Source organism: Pseudoliparis swirei, chromosome 18 (genome assembly GCF_029220125.1).
Source record: "Pseudoliparis swirei isolate HS2019 ecotype Mariana Trench chromosome 18, NWPU_hadal_v1, whole genome shotgun sequence".
Taxonomy (NCBI): domain Eukaryota; kingdom Metazoa; phylum Chordata; class Actinopteri; order Perciformes; family Liparidae; genus Pseudoliparis; species Pseudoliparis swirei.
The window spans coordinates 18,917,253-18,925,990 of record NC_079405.1 but is presented as its reverse complement, the minus strand read 5'-3'; the positions used below and the strand labels follow the sequence as shown (position 1 = coordinate 18,925,990).

The window sequence follows — 8,738 nt, the reverse complement described above, 5'->3', positions numbered from 1 at the left end:
GTGACTAGATGAACAGGTGAATGTGACGGCATGAACAGGTGAATGTGACGACATGAACACGTGAATGTGACGGCATGAACAGGTGAATGTGACGGCATGAACAGGTGAATGTGACTAGATGAACAGGTGAATGTGACTACACGAACACGTGAATGTGACGACACGAACAGGTGAATGTGACGGCACGAACAGGTGAATGTGACGACATGAACAGGTGAATGTGACGGCACGAACAGGTGAATGTGACGACACGAACACGTGAATGTGACGACACGAACAGGTGAATGTGACGACACGAACAGGTGAATGTGACGGCACGAACAGGTGAATGTGACTAGATGAACAGGTGAATGTGACGACACGAACAGGTGAATGTGACGGCACGAACAGGTGAATGTGACTAGATGAACACGTGAATGTGACGACATGAACAGGTGAATGTGACGACATGAACAGGTGAATGTGACGACATGAACACGTGAATGTGACTACATGAACAGGTGAATGTGACTAGATGAACAGGTGAATGTGACTACATGAACAGGTGAATGTGACGACACGAACAGGTGAATGTGACGGCACGAACAGGTGAATGTGACTAGATGAACAGGTGAATGTGACTAGACGAACAGGTGAATGTGACGACACGAACAGGTGAATGTGACGACACGAACAGGTGAATGTGACGGCATGAACAGGTGAATGTGACGACATGAACACGTGAATGTGACGACATGAACAGGTGAATGTGACGACATGAACAGGTGAATGTGACTACATGAACACGTGAATGTGACGACATGAACAGGTGAATGTGACGACACGAACACGTGAATGTGACGACACGAACAGGTGAATGTGACGACACGAACAGGTGAATGTGACTACATGAACACGTGAATGTGACTACATGAACAGGTGAATGTGACTAGATGAACAGGTGAATGTGACGACACGAACAGGTGAATGTGACGACACGAACACGTGAATGTGACGACACGAACAGGTGAATGTGACGGCACGAACAGGTGAATGTGACTAGATGAACAGGTGAATGTGACTACATGAACACGTGAATGTGACGACATGAACAGGTGAATGTGGCGACACGAACAGGTGAATGTGACTAGATGAACAGGTGAATGTGACGGCATGAACAGGTGAATGTGACGACATGAACAGGTGAATGTGACGACATGAACAGGTGAATGTGACTAGATGAACAGGTGAATGTGACGGCATGAACAGGTGAATGTGACGACATGAACAGGTGAATGTGACGACATGAACAGGTGAATGTGACTAGATGAACAGGTGAATGTGACGGCATGAACAGGTGAATGTGACGACACGAACAGGTGAATGTGACGACACGAACACGTGAATGTGACTAGATGAACAGGTGAATGTGACGGCATGAACAGGTGAATGTGACGACACGAACACGTGAATGTGACGACACGAACACGTGAATGTGACTAGATGAACAGGTGAATGTGACGACACGAACAGGTTTATGTGACGACACGAACAGGTGAATGTGACGACATGAACACGTGAATGTGACGACACGAACACGTGAATGTGACGACACGAACAGGTGAATGTGACTAGATGAACAGGTGAATGTGACTACATGAACACGTGAATGTGACGGCATGAACAGGTGAATGTGACTACATGAACACGTGAATGTGACGACACGAACAGGTGAATGTGACGACACGAACAGGTGAATGTGACGACACGAACAGGTGAATGTGACTAGATGAACAGGTGAATGTGACGACATGAACACGTGAATGTGACGACATGAACAGGTGAATGTGGCGACACGAACAGGTGAATGTGACGACACGAACAGGTGAATGTGACTAGATGAACAGGTGAATGTGACGACATGAACAGGTGAATGTGACGACATGAACACGTGAATGTGACGACATGAACAGGTGAATGTGGCGACATGAACAGGTGAATGTGACGACATGAACAGGTGAATGTGACTAGATGAACAGGTGAATGTGACGACATGAACAGGTGAATGTGACGACATGAACAGGTGCATGTGACTACATGAACAGGTGAATGTGACGACATGAACAGGTGAATGTGACTAGATGAACAGGTGAATGAACAGGTGAATGTGACGACATGAACAGGTGAATGTGACGACATGAACAGGTGCATGTGACTACATGAACAGGTGAATGTGACTACATGAACAGGTGAATGTGACGACATGAACAGGTGAATGTGACTAGATGAACAGGTGAATGTGACGACATGAACAGGTGCATGTGACTACATGAACAGGTGAATGTGACGACATGAACAGGTGAATGTGACGACACGAACAGGTGAATGTGACTACATGAACACATGAATGTGGCTACATAAAAAGAACTTACTTGTTTTTTCCCCACCGCCTTCATGCTTCCTCTCCTCTTCCTTCTGAGCCGGGCTTCTTCCTGGACTCTGGTCTACAACAGAAAAGACAAACTTTAGTTGGTGGGAGTTAATAAATAACACCTCAGGTATATTGAATATCAAGGTTTATGTTTAGTATTTGATTGTTCATGAGTGGTTAATTTGTCAATGGCTGACATTAATATCGGACTAGCTGGCTGCTAATAATTAAAAAGAAGACAAGGTACCATCAGCCACCTCCCCGCCTCGCTTCCCGTCCGTGGGACGCCAGTGAAGACGATGTGGGACTTTCAGCTGTAAAGTTAGCAGATTACAATACAAGGGCTTTTGTGAGTGATTATTTTCTCTGGTAAATTGTGAATTTTAATTGGTTAGAGTGTGAATGGAGCTTTTTAATTTGACTGGTATGGCTATTGATTATTTTTTAAGTCACAAAAAGGTTTTACAGATAACCTTTCAAAAAAAGTAAATATAATCCCTAACATGTATTTTTTGTACAGTTCCTCACTCACTCTCCACATCCGAGCCCCGTCCTCATCACTCTGGTCCGGTGTGTCCTGGTGGAGGAGAGGTCAAAACCTCCATCTAAAAAAACAGAGTAGAGTGAAATTTGTATCCAGCGTTGGAAAGGAAAGCCTTCGGGCTCTGAAGCTCCGTCAGCCGACCCGCCTCCTCTCTCTCTGTGTGACCCACTACGAGCTCACGGAGCAGGAAGAGGAAACCCGACTGATTCATCTAGTAGTTTAAACTGGAGGGTTAAAGACGCAGTGACTATGGGCTGCATTGTGGGTACTGGGACAATATGATGACATCTTTATGAAGCCTGTCTTCTATCCTAATGGTCGATAGGGCCCCGAGTTCTTTACTTCATTTAATTGTGTTCTTATAACTAACTTATCTCTATGTTATGAGTCTTGGATCCATAGAGTACCTCACAGATATAACTTACTGACTGCTCTACTAATGTAACTACTAAATAAACATAATCACCTTTTTAAAATATTTATTTCTCTGCGATAATCGGGGGCAGAAATACGTTTAAAGTACTAGATGAACCAGTCGGTTTCCTCTTCCTCCTTCTGTGAACTGGTGTGTGATTCACACACAGAGACAGAGGCAACCGGTCGGTGACGCGGTGCGACAGGACTCAAGTAACTTTCACCATGATTTAGATTTTGTGAAAAAAACACCCAGTGAAGCCCAGAGCCCACAGGGTTAACCCTTGGAGATAATTAACACACCCAGAAACCAATATAACATTACATACAACAGTGTCCCACTTTTTAAAATAAAAAACAGGAATATTAAGTGTCTTAACTTGTTGTTGCACTATGCTGCATTAAACCAAATAACCTCTTTCACACTTTGACTGATACACAAATACACACACACCCCCCAGTAATACTTCTTAACTAAGCCGTCAAACTAAACCTTTAACTAACCTTCAGTCGCTCAGTTCTTCTGGACCGCTCCATGGTTGGGTCTTCTCTTCCATGGTGGTGGTCCAGTCTCAGCTTCAGACTAGATCTAGCAGACAGTAGCAGGTTCACCGTGCCTCGGAAACTCACACTGTGACTCAGGGCGGGAAAGCTGATGTTTTTCAATCACCCCTAGCCCCTCCCCCTGATGGGCCATCGTTTAAGTCCCCAGCGCAGCGCAGCAGAGACACGTCACTATGCTGAGTTTCACTCTCCGGCCTACAGGCTGGTCTACAGCCTTATGGTGAACGTTTATCATTTATCAGCACAGTTAGTAATTACACAGTTTAATCCCCTGTCATAAGTAAAAGTTCTGCATTCAAAATTACAAAATTAATAGTTCGACATATAGTACCCAAAGTAGTAGAGCCCAAGATTATAAACATGTTCATATAATGCAGTCCAACATAATTGGACCTTTGAGAATTTACAAAAAAATGTCCACACCATTCTTTACTGACTGTTCTGCAGGTTTGGAGTGTTTCTTACATTGTTGTTGACAATGAATATGCAGCGACAACAGCATCATCATCATCATGTTTATACGCTTTGCTAATCTTGCTTTAAATGACGTAGACATTAATGTGTCCCAAGTAAGAATCTCCGGTCCATTACCTGTAGGGTGACCATATCCATAACTCCAAAAAGGAGGATAGTATGCGGTATTGTTTGAGGCTGTGAATAATTGGACTTTGCCATGCTCTCCTCTACAATACAACATTGTGTGATTCTACATGATGTCTGTGTAACAGAATAGGAACAAATAGTCTTGAAGAGTCAGAAAGTCTTTGTTCACAGTATTTGTATTTATTCACATTGTGGTGTTCAGAAACTGACCATTGAGATGAAAAGTGCTGAGTGCCTCAATGCATAACATCCATCCATCCATTGTCATCCGCTTATTCCGGGGTCGGGTCTCAGGCAGCAGACCCAGACTTCCCTCTCACCTGCTCATTCTGGAGGATCCCGAGGGGTTCACAGGGAGATAGAATCCCTCCAGCGTGTCCTACAACATAACAAGCATAACATTTATGAACTTAAAATGTACACATTAAATCACAGGTCACATAAATAATAAAGAGACACATTCATGTTTTAAAAGCATAAAGAATTTGGTTTACGGCTCAACAAGTAAAGACTGTCTAAAGTGCTTCAGTCTCTTGGGGACTTGTGAGCATCGTGTGCAGCAGGCCACCTCAAGACCAACGGCCTGTTCCTCTCCTGCAGGGACACACAGCAACAAGACTGTTATCAGCATTCACACATCTGTATAGTTTCAACCCCAATGGATATTCATATCATATGTAACCCATTCATAAAATCAAAATGCTGCATTAGAAATCAATTTGGCTTAAGAACTTCCTACAGGAAATTAATATATTTTCTCAATTTAATTTACAGCAAACAAACTGCATCATATGGAGTGGCTGCCCTGACACAACATTATCATAGTGTATCTGTTTGGGGAATAAAACATCAGACTTGTGTACTCACTAAATAGTTAATTCTCTATTTGCAATACTGGAGCTCGATCTGGCTGCTGGCCGCCATAGAGACCTTGATTCTGAAGTCCTTCAGACACGACCTTTGACCCCAGGAGGAGGTAAACAGTTCATGTCCCAAGAAATGGTCATTTCATATGAATTTTTGTTTCTACAGGAACCTTATGATTAAATATGGTGACTCCATTTTTCATGCCGTAATTTCACTCATTTTACTAAGTCCTCCACAAACAACAAGCATGTAATCACCAAGCACAACCAATCAAGCATAGCATGTGTGAGTTTCATCAACTTACCATGTTTAGTTTAGTTGTTTGGACCCAAATTGTCGAGCCGAGCTGCAAAATCGTCTTTTCCGGGACTCGGAAAAAAGAAAATCTGGATTGTTCGGCCTAAATCCGGACGTCTGGTCACCCTAATTACCTGAGCTCACTCAGTTAGTGTTTGGCTAATGTAAGGTCAGCTAAATGGTAAAGCAATAGGGGTGTATTTTTTACTGGTGAGGTATTGTGAAGGCACGTATGACACCAGGAACCAGCTGATACCATAGATAGAGGATACGGAGATGGAAGAGGGCCCACAGACTCAGACTAACTTTAGTGGACACTTAACTACATTATGACCCTTACGAAAAGTTCCCAACCTCAATATGGCTGTGAGAAAGTTCCCATGTCCAGTTCACCAAGCTATACAGAACCACTATATAAACCACTCATGGAAGAGCCTCTGAGCAGCAGACCCATCAAGATGTTAAACTGAACCAATGTACTACACACCCTGCACTGTAGCTCCTGAGAGAAGCAGCATGAAGCATTTTATGTACGAGTTCTGAAGTCATGAAGACTTGTTAGCTGAGTTGTATGAGAGCAGCTAGCACTTTAACGTAGCTACACAATGCTATATATAATCTCTAAACCACTGACTCCCACAGCAAGTCATGGGATTATGTTGCATCATTAAAAACGTGTTTTATTGTGTTCTGTGATGAACAAAGCTATACACATTTACACTGAATGATACCGCTATGGAGGGGAAGTGGCTACCATAGGCCTGCTAGCCTCTCTAGCAGGAGACAGTTAGCTGTTCAAATACGATGAGGTTACCAAGTCTGTGTTGACCTGCTAAGATGGTGACGCTGTTACGTGGTGACGTTGTTAAGATGGTCACGCTGTTACGTGTTCACGTTGTTGAGATGGTCACTCACTCTGTTTCGTGGTCACGTTGTTGAGATGGTCACTCACTCTGTTTCGTGGTCACGTTGTTGAGATGGTCACTCACTCTGTTTCGTGGTCACGTTGTTAAGATGGTCACTCACTCTGTTTCGTGGTCACGTTGTTGAGATGGTCACTCACTCTGTTTCGTGGTCACGTTGTTGAGATGGTCACTCACTCTGTTTCGTGGTCACGTTGTTAAGATGGTCACTCACTCTGTTACGTGGTCACGTTGTTGAGATGGTCACTCACTCTGTTTCGTGGTCACGTTGTTGAGATGGTCACTCACTCTGTTTCGTGGTCACGTTGTTGAGATGGTCACTCACTCTGTTTCGTGGTCACGTTGTTGAGATGGTCACTCACTCTGTTTCGTGGTCACGTTGTTGAGATGGTCACTCACTCTGTTTCGTGGTCACGTTGTTGAGATGGTCACTCACTCTGTTTCGTGGTCACGTTGTTAAGATGGTCACTCACTCTGTTACGTGGTCACGTTGTTGAGATGGTCACTCACTCTGTTTCGTGGTCACGTTGTTAAGATGGTCACTCACTCTGTTTCGTGGTCACGTTGTTGAGATGGTCACTCACTCTGTTTCGTGGTCACGTTGTTAAGATGGTCACTCACTCTGTTTCGTGGTCACGTTGTTAAGATGGTCACTCACTCTGTTACGTGGTCACGTTGTTAAGATGGTCACTCACTCTGTTTCGTGGTCACGTTGTTGAGATGGTCACTCACTCTGTTTCGTGGTCACGTTGTTAAGATGGTCACTCACTCTGTTTCGTGGTCACGTTGTTAAGATGGTCACTCACTCTGTTTCGTGGTCACGTTGTTGAGATGGTCACTCACTCTGTTTCGTGGTCATGTTGTTAAGATGGTCACTCACTCTGTTTCGTGGTCACGTTGTTAAGATGGTCACTGTTATCCTATTAAAGTTCATGGTGGGATAGAGCTTTTTACACATATGTGCTCCTAAAAAGGCACATGGACATGAAACTTGAGACTTGAACATCCTGAAAAGCTCAGGGGAGGTGTCCAAGCTTGTCTGCTGGTCCACTCACCTCCCTGACCTTGGCTTTGAGTTCAGAGTTGCAGGTCCATGAGCTCAGTGTGAAGCCCAGAGGAGCCTCTTACACATTGAAGGAGAAGGTCAGCAAACATCTGAAAAGTGTCTCTGTGTGTCTTGAAGTCTGCAAACCTGTGATCTCATTTCTCCTGGAGCTTTACAATTCAGCATACTTATCTCCACTGAATGTTGTGCAGACACTAGTCGGGTGTAGCTCAGTGGGGAGAGTCCTGTAACCACAAGGTCCCCGGTTCGATCCCCGCTCTCCCCATAGTTCATGTTGAACTGTCCTTGAGTGAGACACTGAACCCAGTTGCTCCCCGGTCTTCACTGCAGCACACTGCTCCTTAAAAAATCGTGAGTGTGACAAAATGCGGAGTTGAGGGCCACAAACTATTGTCTGCGAGTTTGAGATCCCTGCTTTACACCCACTTACATCTAATAAAAAGAGTAATTTGATTTTTTAAAAACTCAATTTATAATATTTGTGTATGTCAACATATTTAATAAATACTATTGATGTTTAAATATGATGGAAAATATACAGCAGGATCGGAAATACCACCTGTTGATAACAAAATCACAGTATATTACTGACCAATTCAAGTGTGCACTTAATGTCCTCTATCCTGAAAGGTAACACTGACTGAAACCTTATTGATACACAATCTGACCTGTGATGACATGATAGTCATTCCTCACATCTCAGTTATACATGAAGACCTCAATTTTGAATTAAAAATAAGGTGCAGTTTACTTTTAAAGTAGATATCAGGAAGGTTTTAAAATAGTTTCAAATGTAAAGCAATTATTATTATTTTATATTAAGTAAAAAAGCTACATTTAATGTACTAAAATAAAAATATATAATTTATTAAAAATAAATAATACATTATAACTTTAAATAAAATATATATTGTATTTCATTTAACTAAAACAACCTAGTAACTCTCCTTTTCTATTGTAAACATTGCTCTGGGCTAATAAATAGGACATTCCGATAGGGGGCGATAAAGAGCAGAAGTGTGTGTACGTACACACACTACAAACACTTCA

At 43.0% G+C, this 8,738-nt stretch overlaps 1 long non-coding RNA gene across 1 annotated transcript; it reads right to left on the bottom strand.

The window, feature by feature from the left end:
- Positions 1-2,313: 2,313 nt before the first annotated feature.
- Positions 2,314-7,972, bottom strand: LOC130208042 (uncharacterized). The gene is made up of 4 exons (XR_008834355.1): positions 7,621-7,972; positions 2,943-3,015; positions 2,658-2,724; positions 2,314-2,483 (listed from the first exon to the last, which is right to left on the bottom strand). It is a non-coding gene; the product is annotated as an uncharacterized LOC130208042 (long non-coding RNA).
- Between the last annotated feature and the right edge of the window lie 766 nt (positions 7,973-8,738).